The following is a 19,095-nucleotide window of genomic DNA, read 5'->3' as shown; positions in this document are numbered from 1 at the left end:
TGTCTAGCTAAAAAAAAAACGTCTTAAAATAGCTTACTTTGCCTTCCTTTCTACAAAGAATTGCTAAACCAATGTATGTTCTTCCAGACTGCTCCTTTTTCCAGATAAACATACATGTCTACGGTTTCATTTTTACATATATAAGATCATGCCCTATATTTCTGCTGCCTGCATCTTTCACTTCACGGTAAATCAAAAGTATGTCTGTACAGGTATTGTATGGTAGTCACTGTCTCTGAGGCAGAGAGTTTGAGCCGAGTTCTGTACTCAGCAGTGATGGAGCCTTAGCCAAGTTACATAACAACCCTTTCCCCATAAGACAAAAAAAAAAAAAGCTCAGCCGGGCGTGGTGGCACACGCCTTTAATCCCAGCACTCGGGAGGCAGAGGCAGGCGGATTTCTGAGTTCGAGGCCAGCCTGGTCTACAAAGTGAGCTCCAGGACAGCCAGGGCTACACAGAGAAACCCTGTCTCGAAAAACCAAAAAAAAAAAAAAAAAAGCTCTAATAACAGAAACCAAAGTATTATTGTGAAGGCTCAGTTAATATTATAAGTGAGCTAATACCCTAAATGATAGCCCTGGGAATAGGAGGGTCACCAAGTACCATCTGTATATTGTTCATTGTTTTTACTTTTTTTTTTCTTTAATTCCTATATAATGCTTGGATAAACCATAACCAATTGAACCTGTCTCTAATAGACTCAAGTGAATATTTTCTTTTCCAATATAATATTTTTATTGATTCTTTGATGATGATTCTCTATTTTTTTTTTTTTTACTTCAATGAGTACTATTTTTCCAGTACTAAGGATTGAACCCAAGGCTTTGAACTTGCTAAGCAAGCAAGCACCCTATCACTAACCTACAGCTCCAGCCTTGCAGTGAGAACTTCTGAACACAGGTCCTTGCATATATGTGTAGCTATTGCAGTAAGACTGTTTCCAGTGTGTGGATTACTGCATCTAAGGTCACACTCATTTGTTACGAAACACGTTGCCAACGTTTCCCCCAAAAGGCTACACTAATTCATATCCCTGCCAGCACCTCATTGTGTCCCGGTTTCTTAACATCTCCACAACACTGGCTGCCCAGACCTTTGGCATCTTTTCTGCACTTGCTTTCCCTAAACGAAACCTAAATCAAAACCACCAACAATGCTCTGGTTAAAGTCCCAGGGACACCTAATCCCTTTGTCTCTTCTAAACAGAATTAGGCTTTTCAGCTCTTTGACAGACCTTCAGTTGCCTGGACACGGTTCTGGGATGACTTTGAAAAATATAAATAAAGCACACTTGGTGTTTCCTAACACCCTCCAGAGAAGCCCGAGTAGGCCCGCAGGAGGCCCGCCTGTCCTGCTTTCTATCAGGAGCAAAAAGATTTCCAATAGCAGCTGGTGTTTTCCTGGGTGGAGATCAAAGCCAGAATTTGTATATAAACATTATCCCAGGGCTGGTGGGGTGGGGGCATGGGGTAGAGTGGAGTGAAGTTGCTGAAGGCAGAGGCTGGCACATCCTACTTATGTCTTTAAAGGACAGGGCAGACTCGAACACCTGCAGCCGGTCCCACTAGAGGCCTCATGAAAAAGGGAGGCATTGCAGACCCAAGCCGGCCTGTACAGACACAGTCAACACAAAAAGAGCCACGGTGGACGCTGGTGCAGAGCTCAGCTGCCAGGCAAAGGAGAACCAGGACAGAGGTGTGGGAAACCACACTGCAATCTCTTCCCTGCTTTGCAAGTTACACCTGCTCAGGTCCTGGGATCACAGCCCTATCATATAGGGACAAGGCTCACTCTGGCTTCATCTCCAGGGTCCTGAGACACAGGGTGACCATCCCATAATCTGTGGTCCCCTTGGAATAGAGGGGAGATATGGGGGAGGCCTCTGAGTGGTGCAGGACTCTAGAACTCCCAAGCAGGAATGTCAATAGTTCTCAGAACTGCCCAGCTAAGCCCCACGGACTCAAAGCCATTCATCTCCCAAACTTGTTTTTCAGGCTACTTTATGGCGCAAAAAAAATCATTCACCTTTGATCTTTCCGCTGACTCCTAACCTCACAGCAGCTCAGGGACTCAGGCTGGGGAGGCGGGGAAAGGTACAGACTCTCTGGAAGGGATGATCAGAACCAATTCCAGAAGCAATACCCAGGAACCTCTCTTCATAACCTTGGCCAAAGGATAACTCATCCAGTGCTGGTTAAACTCCCCTTGACAGGAGAGGCAGGTGGGCCATCTTCACCTTTGGCTCTGAATAGAATACAGGCAGTCCCCAGTGTGCTCTGGGTCAAGACAGACCTTTTCTCTAAGACCTTGGCGCTGTCTTGCTCACACATCCAAAGTCACACGATGGAGTTAGGATTTCCACCTTAGACATTAAGCAGTCAATTAATTAAACAGCCAATTAATTAAACAGTTAACCGGGGCGTATAGTCTCAGTTATGGACATACTGTTTCTGTGTCCTGATTAACTTAACTGAGTAACCCACATGCCAAAAGTGCCATGCTACCCTATGGGCACAGCACTAGACAGGTATGGCAGTCTGCACCTGTCATCTCAGCACTCCAGAGGCTGGGGCAGCAACATGGCATCCAGCTTGGGTTACACAGAGACCTTGACTCAAAAAGCAAAACAAAAGCAAAAATCCCTTCTGTTTGTTTGTTTGAGACAAGGTCTCACTATGTAGCCCTGGCTGTCCTGGAACTCAATACATAGACCAGGCTGGCCTCAAACTCACAAGAGATTTGCCTGCCTCTGCCTCTGAAATACTAAGATTGGCTCTCCAACAGATCGCCGCCATCATGGACACGAGTTGCGCGCGTGCAGACTATCAAGCTGGCTAGGGTAACCAAAGTGCTGGGCAGGACTGGTTCTCAAGGACAGTGCACGCAGGTGCAAGTGGAATTTATGAATGACACCAGCCGTTCTTTCATCCGAAATGTCAAAGGACCTGTTCGAAAGTTCGAAAGGGTGATGTGCTCAACCTATTGGAGTCAGAAAGAGAAGAGGGTGCGCTGACCTTGCTGCTGGGTTTTGGATATCCACTACTTAGCCCACGGAATGACCTGCAACTGTTAAATAAAGCATTTGCATTTAGAAAAATAAAAATAATAATAAAAAAAAGAAATACTAGGATTAAAGTTAAGAGTCACCATACCTGGAAAGAAACTCCTCTTAACCATGATGGTTTTTTTGTTTGTTTTGTTCTGTTTTTAAAGATTTATTTATTTTATGTATGTGAGTACATTGTAGCTGTACAGATGGTTGTGAGTCTTCATATGGTTGTTGGGATTTGAACTCAGGACCTTTGGAAGAGCAGTCGGTGCTCTTACTCTCTGAGCCATCTCTCCAGCCCAACCACAATGTTAAGAATTGCTAATCAGATCCACTTCACAGCCATGACATGGAGCCTAGGACCCATTTCTGCATTAGCCTTTTCCATGGCCCTGGGAAGAACCTGGGGGTGGGGGAATGTGTGGCCACAGTCAGATTCTCTACCATTTGCCAATAATCTTTTTTTTTTTTTTTTTTAGTTGCAACAAAGTAAACACCACTGTCTCTCTCCCTTGTGTTTTGCCATCTGTTGCTCCTCCCTCACTGCTGTTTAGCAGTTAGAGCAGCCACATGCATTCTGAGAGTGGATGCACATGGGAACTGCCCCAGAATACAGAGTTTAGCAGAGTATATCTGTGTGGTTCACTCTCACCTCCACAGAAAACAGACATCACCAATCACCATCAGGTGCAGGTACACCTCCCAGGAATGAGTATCTGGTGGTCCTGACACCATCTCAGCTCTTGTCTTCTTGTTTGTTTGTTTTTGTTTTTTGAGACAGGGTTTCTCTGTATAGCCCTGGCTGTCCTGGAACTCACTTTGTAGACCAGGCTGGCCTCGAACTCAGAAATCCGCCTGCCTCTGCCTCCTGAGTGCTGGGTGTCACTAGGGGATGGGCTTTGAGGTATCAGATGCTAAAGCCAGGCCAATGACTCATTGTCCCTTCCTGCTGCCTGCTGATCCAGCCCTTGAACTCTGTTACTTCTCCAGCACCATGTCTGCCTGTGTACCACCAGGCTTCCTACCACTATGATAATGAACTCAACCTCTGAACTGTAAGCCTAACTAAATGTTTTCCTTTATAAAGGTTGCTGTATTCACCATGTCTCTTCACAGCAATAGAAACCCTAAGACACTATGTGAGCAAGCATGTGGTGAGGGAGAAGGAGGGGGTGAAAAACACAGATGTTTCCACTCAACAGTCCTGCAGAACTGTATGTGAGAGGACTGACATTCCCTAGTCAAAAGAGAAAACCTCTTCTGTCAGAAATACGTCCGGTAGCATTATACAGACATCCCTTACACAGCGCCATGGTGGCTTCTTCCACTTTCATTGGAAAGGGCACAGAAAGAGAACTGACCAAATTTCTGAAAGACACAAACATAGTTAACACTACCCATAAAGCTTGGCTCTGGGTGTAAGTCTGCCTGTTTTATCGATCTAATCTGTGTTAGTTAGGTTTCTATTGCTGTAATTAGGTTTACATTGCTGTGATAAAAGACTATAACTAAAAGAAACTCGAGAAGGAAAAGGTTTATTTTCAACTTAACAGCTCTCAGGTCACACTATCACTGAGGGACGTCACGCAGGAACTGAAGCAGAAGCCATGAGGGAATGCTGCTTAATGGCTTACCCAGCCTCGTTCTTATACAACCAAAAATCACCTGCCCTTGGATGGCACCGCCTACCACAGGCTGGGCCATTCTGCATAATCATTAAGATGTTCCACAGGGTAGCCCATAGACCAATCTGGTGGGGGCATTTTCTCAAGTGAGCTTCCTTCTCAAATCTGGGTCAAGTTTACAAAAAAGTAAACATAAAACATCATGACAACTGACCCACTGTCAACTTGACACACCAATCCACTACTATTAAACCATAACCTTCCCTTTCTTTTTTATCCCCCAAGATTTCATATTAGTATCAATTATCTCTACATAAAACACATTCCAAAGCCGGGCGTGGTGGCACACGCCTTTAATCCCAGCACTTGGGAGGCAGAGGCAGGTGGATTTCTGAGTTCGAGGCCAACCTGTTCTACAGAGTGAGTTCCAGGACAGCCAGGGCTATACAGAGAAACCCTGTCTTGAAAAACCAAAAACCAAATAATAATAATAATAATAATAATAAATAACACATTCCAAGTTTTAGAAGTCCCACAGTCTTTAAAAATTCAAGCACTTTAAAAATTCAATCTCTTAAAAAAAAAGAAAATCCAAAGTCTCTCTAAAATATCCATTGTCTGTCTAAAACTTCAAAGCCTCTTTACTATGGGATCCTGTAAATTATAGATGAAGCTATATACTTCTTATTTAGGAATAGCCAGGGCACAGTTACAATCAAATCAGAACCAAAGTTCAACCATGTACCTGGGATTCACCATGACCTGCTGGGCTCCAAAGGGCCTAAGCACTTCTGCTTCTCTGATTCTACCACAGAGAGCAAGTGAAGATTGGCTTCTAGGCGCTGGTTGGCTCCACTCCACAGCTGCTGCTGTCCTTGGTTGGTCCTTCATAGTACAGCATCGCCAACATACCAGGAACCCTGATGCCACTGAGCCGCACTTCCACCAACAGCTTCTCTCAGGCTGTCTTCAGTGACTCCGATCTGGCCATGATCCCTTCAATGTGGGGGTTTCTACCGCAGCTGAGGCTGTACCTTCACCAATGGCCTCTCTAGTGCCAAGCCGTAACCATTACCATCTGAGAAACTCTTAGACATTACTGGCTTCAGCTGCCAGCCCAAGGAAGGTTAACCTTGAAGAAATACTAACAAGATTTCACCACAATAATGCTGTGCCACCGACCCCACCCCCACCCCCGTGGAGGGGTGTGCAATCTTTTAGACAAGGTCTCATTTGTTCTCATGTTCTGGAACTATGTAGACCAGGCTGGACTCCAACTCATATAGATCCTCCTGCCTCTGACTCCTAAGTGCGAGGATGAAACAGGAGCCACTGTGCCGCTACACTGATTTCTTCCTCATGACAGCTGACTCTTCAGCCCAACCCACCTAACTAGCATCAATTGTCCCAGCAAAGCAAAACTTTGCTTTACTGGTTCTGGCCTCTGGTTAATCACACTCAGTTCTTCAGCAGTAGCTGACCAGAACCACCGAACCTTAATTCAAGATGACACGTGAAGAGGCCCTGCTTCCCTCAGAAACCTCACAAGCCAGGCCGCCAGCATCTTCACCTGCTCCCAACATTCTGCCCTTCCAAGCTCCCACGGAACAGCTCATGGGGATGAACCTTCTTCAATAGCTTTTCCAGTCCAAAGGTCAAATGCCACCACGATCTTCCCCAAAACACATGATCATGTCTGTCGCAGCAATAGCCCACTACTTGGTACCAATTTCTGCCTTAGTTGGGTTTCTATTGCTATGAGAAAACATGACCACAAGCAACTTGGAAAGGATTTATTTCAGCCTACAATCCTTAGGTCACACTCAGTCACTTAGAGACAGACATCAAGATAGAAACTTAAAACAGGTCCCAGGAAGCAGGGACTGAAGCAGAAACCATGGCAGAGTACTGCTTACTGGCTTGCTCTCCATGGCATCCTCAGCCACCTTTCTTATAAAAATTCAAGACCACCTGCCACGGGGGGAGGGTGGCATCACGAACAATGGGCTGGAACCTCAGGAATTAATCATTTATTAAGAAAACACGGGGGGCTGGAGAGATGGCTCAGTGGTTAAGAGCATTGACTGTTCTTATGAAGGTCCTTAGTTCAAATCCCAGCAACCACATGGTGGCTTACACCATCTGTAATGACATCTGACCCCTCTACTGGTGTGTCTGAAGACAGATACAGTGTACTTACATATAAATAATCAATAAATCTTAAAAAGAAAAAAAAGAAAACACCCCCACAGGCTTACTGACCGGATATTCAGGTGGGGGCATTTTCTTAATTGAAGTTTCCTCTTCCCAAAGAAGAATTTTTACCCTAGATTGGGTCAGATTGTCAGTAAACTGACCAGGACATAAGCCATTAACAATAAAAAGCAAATTTTAGAACCAACTCCTGAAAATTGTCCTCTGACACACTCTTTTTTTTGGTTGTCCCAGGAAGGGTCTCAGGGGCCTTTATTTTTATTTTTTTCATTGCATATATAGACATGGTTGCATTAGCAAACCCCTTTTCCTAAAAATGGCCTGCTAATCTTTCATCTGTATTATTATCTGTTCAACGATATTTTCCACATAAAACACGGCAGGCCAGCAATCCCAGCAAGTGGGAGGCAGAGGTAGGAGGACTCATTGATAGCCTGTGGCGAGAATCTTAGAATTTTGGTTTCTTTATACACACACACACACACACACACACACACACACACAAATACTGTAAGAAAGTATTTTCATTTTAATCCCAGGGGTGGAATATAGCGCTGCTTTGAACTGTCCGAAGCAGCTGACTGGTTTACCTCATGCTTTAACAGAGGTCTGGTTTTGCCAGCTGCAGATAGTTTCTGCAGTAGTGTCACATTCGGAATTCCGGGAATTTTTCTGAGGGTATATAAACGCTAGAGCCCCAATAGGTGGGGTTGGTGGTGGGGGTTGTCTTGTTCAAATTCATGCTCAAAGAAACAGGAAGAAAGAAATTAGATTTAGAGATCTCACTGTCTCTCTCCCCTCTTATCTTTTTCTCCTATCTATAGACAGAGGGTGAAACTGGCGGCTAGGGGATAAAGGGTTAGAAAAGAATTCACAAAGTAGCAAATTCAACTGCACTAGTTCAAGGCCAGCTTAGTCTATGTATCAAGCCCTAGACCACCCAAGGCTACATTGGGAAAATCTATCTCAAAAAATAATTCATTAATTCAGAAATAAGCAAACAAGGCCAGGTGTGGTGGAGCACACCTTTAATCCCAGCACTGGGAAGGCAGAGTGGCAGGTGGATGTCTGAGTTTGAAGCCAGCCTGGTCTACAAAGGGAGTCTTGGATAGCCAGGGCTACTGCACAGAGAAACTCTGACTGGAGAAACTAAACAGGAAGGGGAAGAAGGGGAAGAAGGGGGAGAAGAGGAAAAAGAGGAAGAAGGGGAAGGAAAGGAAAGGAGAAAGAAAGAGGGGGAGGGGGAGGAAGGAAGGAAGAAGGAAGGAAAAGAGCAAGCAGACAAAAACTCAGTAGAAGTGACTAAGCCTGACATTTTTGGTTTTGTTTTAATTGCACACCCTCAGGGAAGTAGAGGACTCTCACCTAGCGTGTGTCTGTCACCCTGGAGCATCTTTTTTTCATTGTGAGTGCAAATACAGCCTGTGCTGAATTGCACTGATTGCAGGCCTGGGCCACTATTCCTGGCATACTCAGTGAGGCTTCTGATCAGCCCCAGGCATTGTGCATGCCTGGCCAGCATTCTTCTAAGTGAACTACATCCCCAGCCCCTCCATCCCACACTCTTCTCTTCCTGTCTTTATTGCTTCTCCCCTTTATGCGTAATGAGCCCCTCCCCTTCCCCCCAGAGCAGGTCCAAAAGCTTTGAGGGGCATCATGGTCCTCTTGGGAAGCAGGAGAGTGCTGGACCCTGCAGGTGGAGGAGGCCCTGCTTCTGGTGTCCCTGTGCTGCCCACCTGCAATCACTCCAAGCGTCCATCATTCTGATTTCTCATCACTGACTGCTGGTGGCTGCTGGCAGGAGACCTCCTCAGGAGAGTGGAGGTGACCTTGGCAGGGAACTCTTACATCCGGTGCCCGTTGTTTTCCTGTTTGTCAGCCTCTCACGGGACTTGCTGTGGACTATTTGGATAAACACAAGGCATGTAGGAAAGAATATTGAAGAATGAATTCAAACACTTAACATTTCTCTACTCCATCCAGTAGCTCACATCCCAAACCAGCGTCTGAAGCCACTCCCACCTGAACTCTACGTGAGAATCCCGCGCACTCCCGCTGCCTTCCTGGCATACGGTCCAACCAAGAATATGGAGCAAAGGGCAGGCAACAGGAACCATATCTCTTTCCACCTGTCATCATCCTTCAGGCCCTCGGTCATCCCGTTATTAACACTTACTAAGCGGAACAGATTAGTATCCCACCTAGTCCTGATTAGGTATGTGCTTTATATATTTCTTTTTCATTTTATTCCTTTATGAGGAAAGTAAAGATCAGAACAGTAAATTACCAAAACGTAAGAGTCACATGACCAGGAGATGTCAGATTCAAGGTCAGATGTCAGTCTGGACCACACTAGGCTTTTTATAACAGGCTTGTAAAAGCTGCTTTTGCGGAGCAACACGGGCTCTGTCCTTGGGTCCACATTCAACTAAAAGCTGGATAAGAGTGCATCTCTTCCTTCCTCTTGTATCTGTCTCCTTTACTTTGGGTCAGTCATCTGCTCTGTACACAGGTAGGTGTTTTGAGTCACTCTGGAGTGTCTATTTAAAACACAATGGATATCTAACCCTCTCAGCCCCCTCCAGTGCTGCAGGCAGAAACACAAGCAGTCACTGAGGTATCTGTCGGTGTTTTCAAAACAAACCCCAAAGGCGCCAGAGGTCTCTACTCATTGTCTTTAGTAACCTTGAGTTCCAGGAACAGTACACTTCAAGGCCATCACCTGGTGATGAGATGAGATCAGCCCTGGGAAGGAATGATTTGTCTTCTGGGGTCCAGATTGCTCCCCTCAAGCAATAAAGACTTCCGACGACGACGTTCTGGCTTTAACAAGACTACCCTGTAGAACCAGAACTCAAGACTACACTCTGGCCAATGCTATTTAAACCATGCATACCTCTTCTGCTCTCTATAACAAAGATTGCCAGTCAAATCCTCCCTTACCCAAGCAGAGACAGAAACCCACAAGGTGTATGCATAAGTAACCACAACTCCACTTCTCCAATGCATGGACACTTAAAACATCTGGGCAGTGGTAGCACACTCCTTTAATCCCAGCACTTGGGAGGCAGAGGCAAGCGAATTTCTGAGTTTGAGGCCAGCCTGGTCTACAAAGTGAGTTCCAGGACAGCCAGGGCTACAGAGAGAAACCCTGTCTTGAAAACAAAACAAACAAAAAGAACATCTGTCCTATAATAAGCGCTCAATAACTATCTTGGACCCCAAACAAACTAGTTTGGTCAAAAATTTCTCATCCGCTATTTCCAACTATTCCTTGTTCTAGGGTCTAGAACAAGTTCTAGGATCTAGACTGTAAATCGGGTACCATTTTTTTTTCCCGTTTCTGTTGCCTTATTCCTCGATGTCATAGTTGAAAACAATGTTGTGAATGCAGTACAGTATGATAGCATCAGATCTGGGAAGGTGCTCTGGGGTGGTCTGCTTTTGGAAGAGTCAACTCCCATTGCCCTTTCCCATAGCAACCCTGTGGAAAGCTGTCTAGAGAGGCTGGGAGAGGCTTGGCATCTGCTCGCCCTGGCCCTGAGTTCTGCTCCTGGCTGCCTCTGCTCTCTGCCACTCATGTGCAGCCTGCTGGATTCTGACTCACTTTTCCCTGGGCTGTTGGGATAGGGGAGTACTGGTCTACAGTCCTCACAAACTGGGTTAAAACAGCAGACTGAGCAGGATTGTGGAAAAAGGGAGGGAGGCAGGGTATCTAAGCAGAGGAGGCCATGGTTTCAGGAAGAAAATGCAAGCATGTGGTAATCTGGATTCCTGCCTGTGAATAAGAGAGGCTCCTGTTTGCCCTATAAACCTCAGTCCACTAATCCAAGTGTTTTAATTACCACTGTATAATACAGCACACTTGTGTTGAGCATATCCTAGGAAAATTAAAATGAAGGTGGGGGCCCGAGGGATCCAGGCAACCCCAATACTCCCATTTCTCTTATTTACAATATAATCCAAAGGTGTTTCTCTCCCTTCTGCCATAACTCAACACGGGGCTTTCCTGAATCTAAGGAACCACTTCCATCCCATTCACAGAAAGGAACTGAGCTGGGATCAATCAGACTTCTCCTGGGCTAGCAATCTCCTTGGTCCATGGGATGCTTAACCCTCTAGAAACCAGAAGAACCACATCATGAATTAAACACCAGCTTGTCTGTGAAAGCAGAATTCCCAGCGCGAAGAAGCTTGCCGGTTCAGAATGGCATCCGAGAGAGCCAGCAGCATATCTGTAACCCCAGGACTCGGAAGGTGGAGTTAAGGCTGCTTAAATATCACCTCCTCTACACACTGTACTAGCTGCATGGCCATAGGCTAATCACATAACCTCTCTGAGCTTCCTTCTTCACAAAGCTGTTGGCGGGCCAGACTTCTGCAGAGCAGGTACAGCACAGCACAGCACAGCACAGCCCCACCCCAGCCTTTTCCCATTGCCATCCCAACTCCTAGAATCTGTGTGCCGTGCGCGCGCACGCGCACATACACACACACACACACACACACACACACACACACACGCTCCAGCTGATCAGTGAGGCTTCCTGACCACACCAGAAGGAACTAACTCCCCTTCCCATACACACACACTGAAGCTCCCATTCACTCTCCATTTTTATCATAACCCAAAGTCCGAGCTGCTCTTTCCCTAATGTACATATACAGAGACACGTGCACATATTGGTATACATGGTAGCTAGATGCATAATTTTGGGGATCTTGTTAACCTCCAAGCAGGCTTGTGTTCTGTTGACTGCTGTTATCTCTAACGACCTGTGACGGTGGCGCCTGGCATTTAATGGGTGTTTAATAAATATTAACTCAGGCTTTTGCAGAGGACTCAGGTGTGAGTCCCAGCACCCACATTGTGCAACTCACAGATGCCTGGAACTCCAGTTCCACAGGGTCTGAAGCCATCTGACTCACATACATGTGATGCACAGGAACTCATGCAGGTGTGTGTACAAGTACACACAAAATATGTATTAAAATTAAGTTATTAAAATTGAAAACGGTTAACTCTGTGAGTATACAGGATTCAACTTTCTTATAATGGCTGGAAGGGTCATCTAAGACCAGTTATTCATAAGCTAGGAAACTGATACTAGGAGCCATCAGATAACCTGCCTTCTGGCTCCCAGTTCCTTAGACCTGAGTAGGGGAGGGTGGAGACCCTCTCCTTTTGGTAGCTTTGCTCCGGTTTTGGGCTTACCTACTCAGTGCCCAGAGAGTATTAGTGGCACTGGCCAGTACCTTCTCATGCTACATCTGGGAAAGCAACACTCTGGTCCATGAGCACTCAGAACTCCCTCCATGACTGGCATTCTATAAAAGGACAGGTGGAAACACTGAGATCCACTCCGGAGGTCCAGCAACAAATGTGCTTGAAGCTGAAGAATGACAGACAGCTGCAGCACACAGGAGCCAAGGCGGCTGCAAAAAGTCTCTCCAACTCCACCAGCACCAAGGACCCTCTTGTCTTTTCCACAGTGATTGAAGGCAAGCAACTGCAGTCTGAGATCCAGAGAGCCTGGGTGACCGACCTCCTTATGTATAGACCCGGGGATCTCGGGGTACAAGTCTCACGGCAGCTTCAGCACTGTTAGGCATATAACCTCACCCAGTACCCCGAGTCAACTGTTCATCTCTTAGGGTCAAATGAGAAAAATTAAACAGCGTTCCACACAAAGCGAGGCACGGGGCAAATAGCTAACAAAAACTGATTTATGTGAATTACCCAAAGTCATATCCCCATCCACTCGGCAACTCTGGCCATTGCCCCTAGAGCTGGGGATCAAACATTGTCTGCTGAGTTCAGGGCCTATTTAACCTTCGAAGACTAGCACCAGGTGACTTCATTTTTCCATTCAAGTAGAGTGGAAGGCTAGATGTAGAGTTGCAGAGCACTGGCTTAGCATCTGTGGGACCAGGGTTCAATTCCCAACATCAACAATCAACACACACACAGAGAGAGGGGTAGGGGGAGGGAGAGAAAGAATGAATATATTGCTCAGGTCCCACACCATGTCCCAAGCCACTCAAGTCGGCTCTAATGGCCACTCAGGGGACTTCATGAAAATAGTAGTTCCAGCCTGTGGACCTGAAACACATTAGCTCTGAGAGAGAGGCACAACGACTTACCAAGGTCCCCCTGGACATTAAGGAGACAAAAGACCTAACAAATACTTCCCCTGTAAAGACTTCAGCAGCTACCTTAACACATTCAAATGTATTAAACAGAGGGCTCAGCAGTTATCAGAATGTAATGCGAAAAATGACTGGGCTGAAAGGCTGCTTCAGTTCAACTTAGAACCTTCCTCACCAGCTCATACCAATAGCATCATCTACCTCTTGGTTTTAATGCCAAGATTAAAAGCAACAATTTGGCTTGGCACAATGCACTAACTTGATCAGAGAATTCCAGGTTATCTTAAACTGAAGGCAACAAGAACCACGGGACTGGCGGGGTTGAAGTGGCAGACAGGCAAGGGCGCACCGAAACCCAAGTGGATCCCAAAGAGACCGCCAGCTGCAGGCAGGTGTGATCCCCATGAAGTAACTCAGATTAGTATCCCTACTTTGACTTGACAAGTGAGATTGCCATCGTGGCTTGGGACCATATTCTATAATACCCCCCCCTGTCCGCCCCCTCCCCCGCACATAGCTCTGGATGACCTAAACCAGTTGTGGGGAGAAAGAATCTGGTGACTCAAGTCATCTATATGTGCCTCGGTTTCCCTAGATAATAAACCCCCTGGTTAGTCTTCGGAGGAGTGGCGCTTCCTGGGCAGGGCACCCAGCAACAGAAGCAACAATGCATGATCGACCAGCCGTGAGCGCCCAAGCGGACTGCGGACCATCCTTGGCTGCAGCTGCTGGGGGAAAAAAAAGCATGCCTGATGCTTCTCAGCAAGCAGCTGGACCCAGGGCTGGGATGCTCCCACAAGCACAGAGGGTTGCTCCCTCCTGGGCTAGCAGGAGCCTGAGCCTGGAGCCCAGGCCGGAGAGCCGGAGCCGAAGCGGCCACAGGAGCGCAGAGGCCCCGCTGCGCTGGGCCCGGCGGGGGCGGCGGAGGCGGAAGCGGGGGCGGCCGGAGCGCGGTGGGGATGTTTAAAGGAAATTTACAATCATTTCCTCTCTGTGGTTTGGTGACAAATCAACAACATCCTGTTCTTTTGTGAGACTCCGGGCGCCTGCGAGGCGGGGGCAGCACTCGGCTCTTAAAGAGACATGCACAGGCCCCTCCCTCCCCAGCCCGTCCCCGTAGGTTCCCCCAGCTCACCCCAAATCTCTACATCCAGCCTCCCCTAGGCGCCGCCTCAGAACAAGAATGGCCAAGCTCGGGCTGGTGAGATGGCTCAGTGAGTAAGAGCACCCGACTGCTCTTCCGAAGGTCAGGAGTTCAAATCCCAGCAACCACATGGTGGCTCACAACCATCCATAACGAGATCTGACACCCTCTTCTGGAGTGTCTGAAGACAGCTACAGTGTACTTATATTAAATAAATAAATAAATAAATAAATAAATAAAAAAAAAAAAAAAAAAGAATGGCCAAGCTCTTGCTCTTGGGGCTCCTGAGCACGACCTAGATTGTACCCCTTTCTCTGCGGCCTGCCCCCCTCCAAGGTCGGAGGAGAGGGAACAGTGGCCAACCCCTCTTATGGTTGTTGCATCTTCCACAGTGGAGCATCCAGGGTCACCCCTCCCAAATCGAACAGCTGTGCCTGACGGATCTTGAACCTCTGCGTACTTTTTTTTTTTTTAATCCCCTTCTACCAATCCCCTTTCCTCAAATTTTCCAGCCCCCGACCTGTAGATTTATGTTTAAAATGTCGATGTGTGCACACAAGATTTATAAAACGCCAAGGCAGAGAGAGAATTTCCGAGCTGTAGGAATAATGAGAATCAGATGCTTAAGACTAGGGGAAAAATACACAAAAATACAAAACACTCAACTGCTCTCGAGATTTCGTTCATTCGGTCACTTAATGATTATTTTTTTACTAAGTGCTGGTCATCACTCTGCCCCGCGGCACCACAGTAATATCTCCGATACGGTCTTTGACCCCAGAATGCCTACATCTTTACATCTTTTAAGGATGAGTGATGGGTGGGTGGACTATTTCACACCTGTAGACTAAGATCAGAACAGCGGTTCTGTGTAAGAACTCGGAAGGGGTGCCCAGCTCACTGGAGACTTAAGGCCTAAAGAAGGGTCCAAGCAGAGCGTTAGGAAAGAGCCGGAAGTAGAGACAGTATGTCACCCATCACCACCTGAAGGACATTTCCAGGGGTTCCCGGGCCTCTGAGCATCCTCTCTGGATGCAAATTAGAACTCTCAAAAGAATGTCCAAGCCGGGCGTGGTGGCGCACACCTTTAATCCCAGCACTCGTGAGGCAGAGGCAGGCGGATTTCTGAGTTCGAGGCCAGCCTGGTCTACAAAGTGAGTGCCAGAACAGCCAGGGCTACACAGAGAAACCCTGTCTCGAAAAAAAACCAAAAAAAAAAAAAAAAAAATGTCCAAAACCTTGGTCTCCTTGGCTGAGGCTGGACCCTAGACTTAAGCGAATCTCTAGCGCTGATTTGATTCTTGGGATAGATACTATGAACAAGGAAGAACACTGGATCCTTTTGCTTCTTCCCCAATATGGCCACAATGAATAAATTTTTTAAAAAATATTAATTTGACAATTTTAAGGACAACTAGCTGAACTTGACTTATTGAGGGTACAGACTTGTGACCCCAAGTCAGTTCAACAGTACCTCAAAAACCAAAACCACTAACCCACCTGAGATTTAAGGCATCACAGTTCCTGGTAAGGAAGCCTAGGCACTGTGTGAAGGCTCAGGGGGCACAGGGGGCACATGAACTGCCAAGATCCAGAATTGTGATGTCCTTCTATATTCCAGCACCCAGGAGGCAGAGGCAGGTGGATCCCTGAGTTCAAGGCTGGTTTGCTCTACATAGCAAATTCCTGCTTTGCCAGGGCTATGCAGTAAAAGACACAATCTCTCAAAGGAGGAGCTCAGAATCAGGTACCTAGAAATCTGAAGTGTGGGTTTCAAGGCAACCAGGACATACACACTTCATCTAATTTAACTTAGAAGACAAATTGCCTAATAAGATAGGTATAACGTTTATTCCCACTTTCCAGATAAGGAACCGGGTACAAGGAGGAAGTGGAACTTGGTCAGGGTCAGGGTCACGTAGCCAGGAAGACCTTGAAGAGGTGGATTTCAGGTGAAGTAGTTTGCTGGGTTTCTGACCCCTGGACTGAAAGGACTGAGGTGCATATTTTACACATCAAAGCAGATCTGGCCTCTAGGTCCTCCCCGGATCCCCCTAAGTCCTGACCACTTGGCCTACCCTGCCCCCAACCCTGAACTTTCCAGGCCAGGCACTGAGCTCCCACCCCCAGAGGCTCTTCCCTATATAATCCAAACTTTGTGTGTGTGTGTGTGTGTGTGTGTGTGTGTGTGGTGCACTCCCTCCCTCCCTCCCTCCCTCCTTCTCTTTTCCCTACCTCCCTCCATCTCTCTGGCTCTCTCCCTTTCTCTCTCTCTCTCTCTGAAAGAGAGTGGGCCCTTTGTCTTTTTCTCTTCCCCCTCCCCTTATCCCCATGGTGACTTTCCTGGCCTCAGTCCTTGGGGCCAGTGAACCGCTTCCCAATAAACCTGCCTTTAATATAATCGTATCTGACTTGAATTGGTTTATTTCACCAGTGGAGAGATAACCTATCTGGGCTGAGTCTTGGCCATTCCTATATAATGGAGGTCAGGGGTTGTGGCCTGGATGCCCAGGGTAGTGGTCCAAAGTGACAGAGTGCAGCCCTAAGATAACAGTCTTTTTTGTCTCCTGCTGATTCTCTGGGTTCTTCGGAGACAATTCTCACAGACCCCGAGGTTCTGCTTAGGTCAGAGAAACCATTTGGCAGAACACAGAGAAGAAACTGCCTGGATGTTCCTACAATAGAACTCTCCCAGGGGCCTTTACATCCCCCACCTGAAGCCACTGAAGACCAGGTCACCACCTTCCCATTTGTTCAGTTGCCCGAGGCAGGATCCAGAGGAGGGTGTGGTGAAAGCTCAAACTAGGGGAAGTTCCCTAGGGAAGGAAATGTCCCATTAAGGCAGAGATTGAAAGAAAAGGAAGCCATCTGAATTTACGGTAGAATAGGGTGGTGCTGGTAAAAGCTGAAGACAGACTGGTATGCTGTCCACCTTTGATCCCAGCACTTCAGAGTCTGGGTCCAGCCTGGTCACTTAGGTGAGTTCCAGCCTAACCAGATATAAGATGTGAGATCCCGTGTAAAAACAAAAATATCCCGAAAGAGTCCTAGTGACCAGAAGGAACCCAGGAAGGCTGAGACAGGAAGATCATGAGGTTGCAACCGGCTTGAGCTACCTATGAGAAGAGAGAAACGAAACCCAAGATGTGCAAGTGCAGAGCAGGATCTTCCTCCAGTGTTTAGGAAGCACTGCAGTGATCTTGTGATAGGCGAGCATAAACTGCAAACATCTTAATCCCCTGGAAGAACAGACTCTACAGTGCTGGCTTCAAACTCACAGAGAGCCACGCCCAGACCACTGTATACTTCTACTCTCTGCTTTAATCTCCATTTTATTTAAAGTGTAGTAATAGTTGTATGGTAGTTATTTAAGGACAATGCTGGGCCAGAATGATGTTTGTTTGTTTGTTTGTTTGTTTGTTTGTTTTTAATAAAAAGCTCTTAATTACCAGCCTGATCACCTGAGCTCCATCCCAGGAAGCCAGAATAGACTGGATGTGGTAGCATTCATCTGTAGTCTCAGCACTCTTACAGGGGCCATGGGAACCAGGAGGCAGAGGCCTGAGAAGCTGGAAGGCTGGCAGGCCTGGAGTAGGCAGAGCTGAGGAAGCAGGAGACCCTGCCTCAACAAGGCGAAAGGAGAGAATGGATTCCTGGAAGTTGTCCTTTGAACTCTGCACTCTTGGCAAGGCAGGCAGGTATGCATGCAGGCACACACATGCATAAATACACATTTTTTTTAATGCTTATTTTTGTTTTGTTTGAAACTCATCTTGTGTAGCCGTTTGAACACCAGTGTAAGAGTCCTCCTGCCTCTACATAGTGCTGAGATTACCATGCACCACCACACCGTGTAGAAACGGTGCCACTTCCTATCCACACCTGTAAGACATCCTCCAGACTTCGGTGCCCTAGCTAGAAAGTGTGAACAAAATCTACTCATTCTCAAATCTGCATGCACACTACACTCACAAGGAACAGTATCCAAAAATCACTGGGGATCAAACCCAGAGCTTTGTATGTGCTAAGTAAGCACTCCACTGTGATGAAATAAATCTTTTCAAAAACTTTTTAGAATTTTAATTTTCTGGGTAAGAGTTTTGTCGGCTCGATGTCTGCTGCTTCTGGAGACCAGAAGAGGGCATCAGATCTGGTGATCTGGAGTTCCAGAGGGGCTGCTGCCATATGGGCTGGGAATTGAACCCAGGTCCTGAAGGAAAGTCCTTTTAACCACTAAGGCATCTCTCCAGCCATATGTACTATGGTGAAATAAATCTTAAAAGGGGACGTATCAAAACTAAGGCTGGACCCTGGAACAATCGTGTGGAGTTTACCCTTTGAGACCATTTCTCAAAGTCTAAGCATCATGGCTCCACCAACCGTGTCTGCCACGGTCATCGTTCCTGTAGACATTATCTTACCATAGGCTAACCTTCATGCCCCAAGAAGTGTTCTGGATTCCAGAAGGCAGTTAGGAGCTGCAGGCTCCAACAGATGAAAGATGACAGTGTTCATGGGAGAGGAAGAAATGGCCCAGGTGGTCAAAACCTAAGTCTAGAAATACAAAAAGCAAGAGAGAGAGAGAGAGAGAGAGAGAGAGATTGGGGGGTATGCAGTGGGAACGGCTTATACCATCCCATGGAGAGCAGTCTCCTCCAGTAAGGAACAACTAATTCAGCAAGTGCATGATCTGGGCCAACAGCAAAAGCTGCCACATTGGATTCTAAGGGGATGGATTCTAAGAAATCACTCTGTGATTTCGCCTACTTATGGTTTTTTGGTTTTAGTCTCTTCCACTTAGAAACAGCAAAATATCCTGCTTTCAGGCAGAAGCCAAGGAGATGGAAAACTCAGTGCTCTCAAAGGCCAGTTCTCTCACCCTCTCTGAGCCTTCCTTCCCGCTTCCTGAAAA

At 46.8% G+C, this 19,095-nt stretch overlaps 1 long non-coding RNA gene across 8 annotated transcripts in view; it reads right to left on the bottom strand.

Annotated features, from left to right (window-relative positions):
* LOC115029857 (uncharacterized) overlaps positions 1–19,095 on the bottom strand; it is a 243,969-nt gene that overhangs the window by 199,879 nt on the left and 24,995 nt on the right. For 6 of the 8 annotated variants that reach the window (XR_015046088.1, XR_015046087.1, XR_015046091.1 and 3 more), the window contains 2 exons: positions 18,605–18,737; positions 8,626–8,791 (listed from right to left, as the gene is read on the bottom strand). The exons of 1 other annotated variant lie outside the window; for it this stretch is intronic. This is a non-coding gene — a long non-coding RNA (uncharacterized LOC115029857). The remainder of the gene's footprint in view (positions 1–8,625; positions 8,792–18,604; positions 18,738–19,095) is intronic. One more of the 8 variants, XR_015046090.1, reaches the window with a different exon arrangement.

Source organism: Mus caroli, unplaced genomic scaffold (genome assembly GCF_978045245.1).
Source record: "Mus caroli unplaced genomic scaffold, Mus_caroli_1 scaffold_19, whole genome shotgun sequence".
NCBI lineage: Eukaryota > Metazoa > Chordata > Mammalia > Rodentia > Muridae > Mus > Mus caroli.
This window is presented reverse-complemented; position numbering and strand designations above follow the sequence as displayed.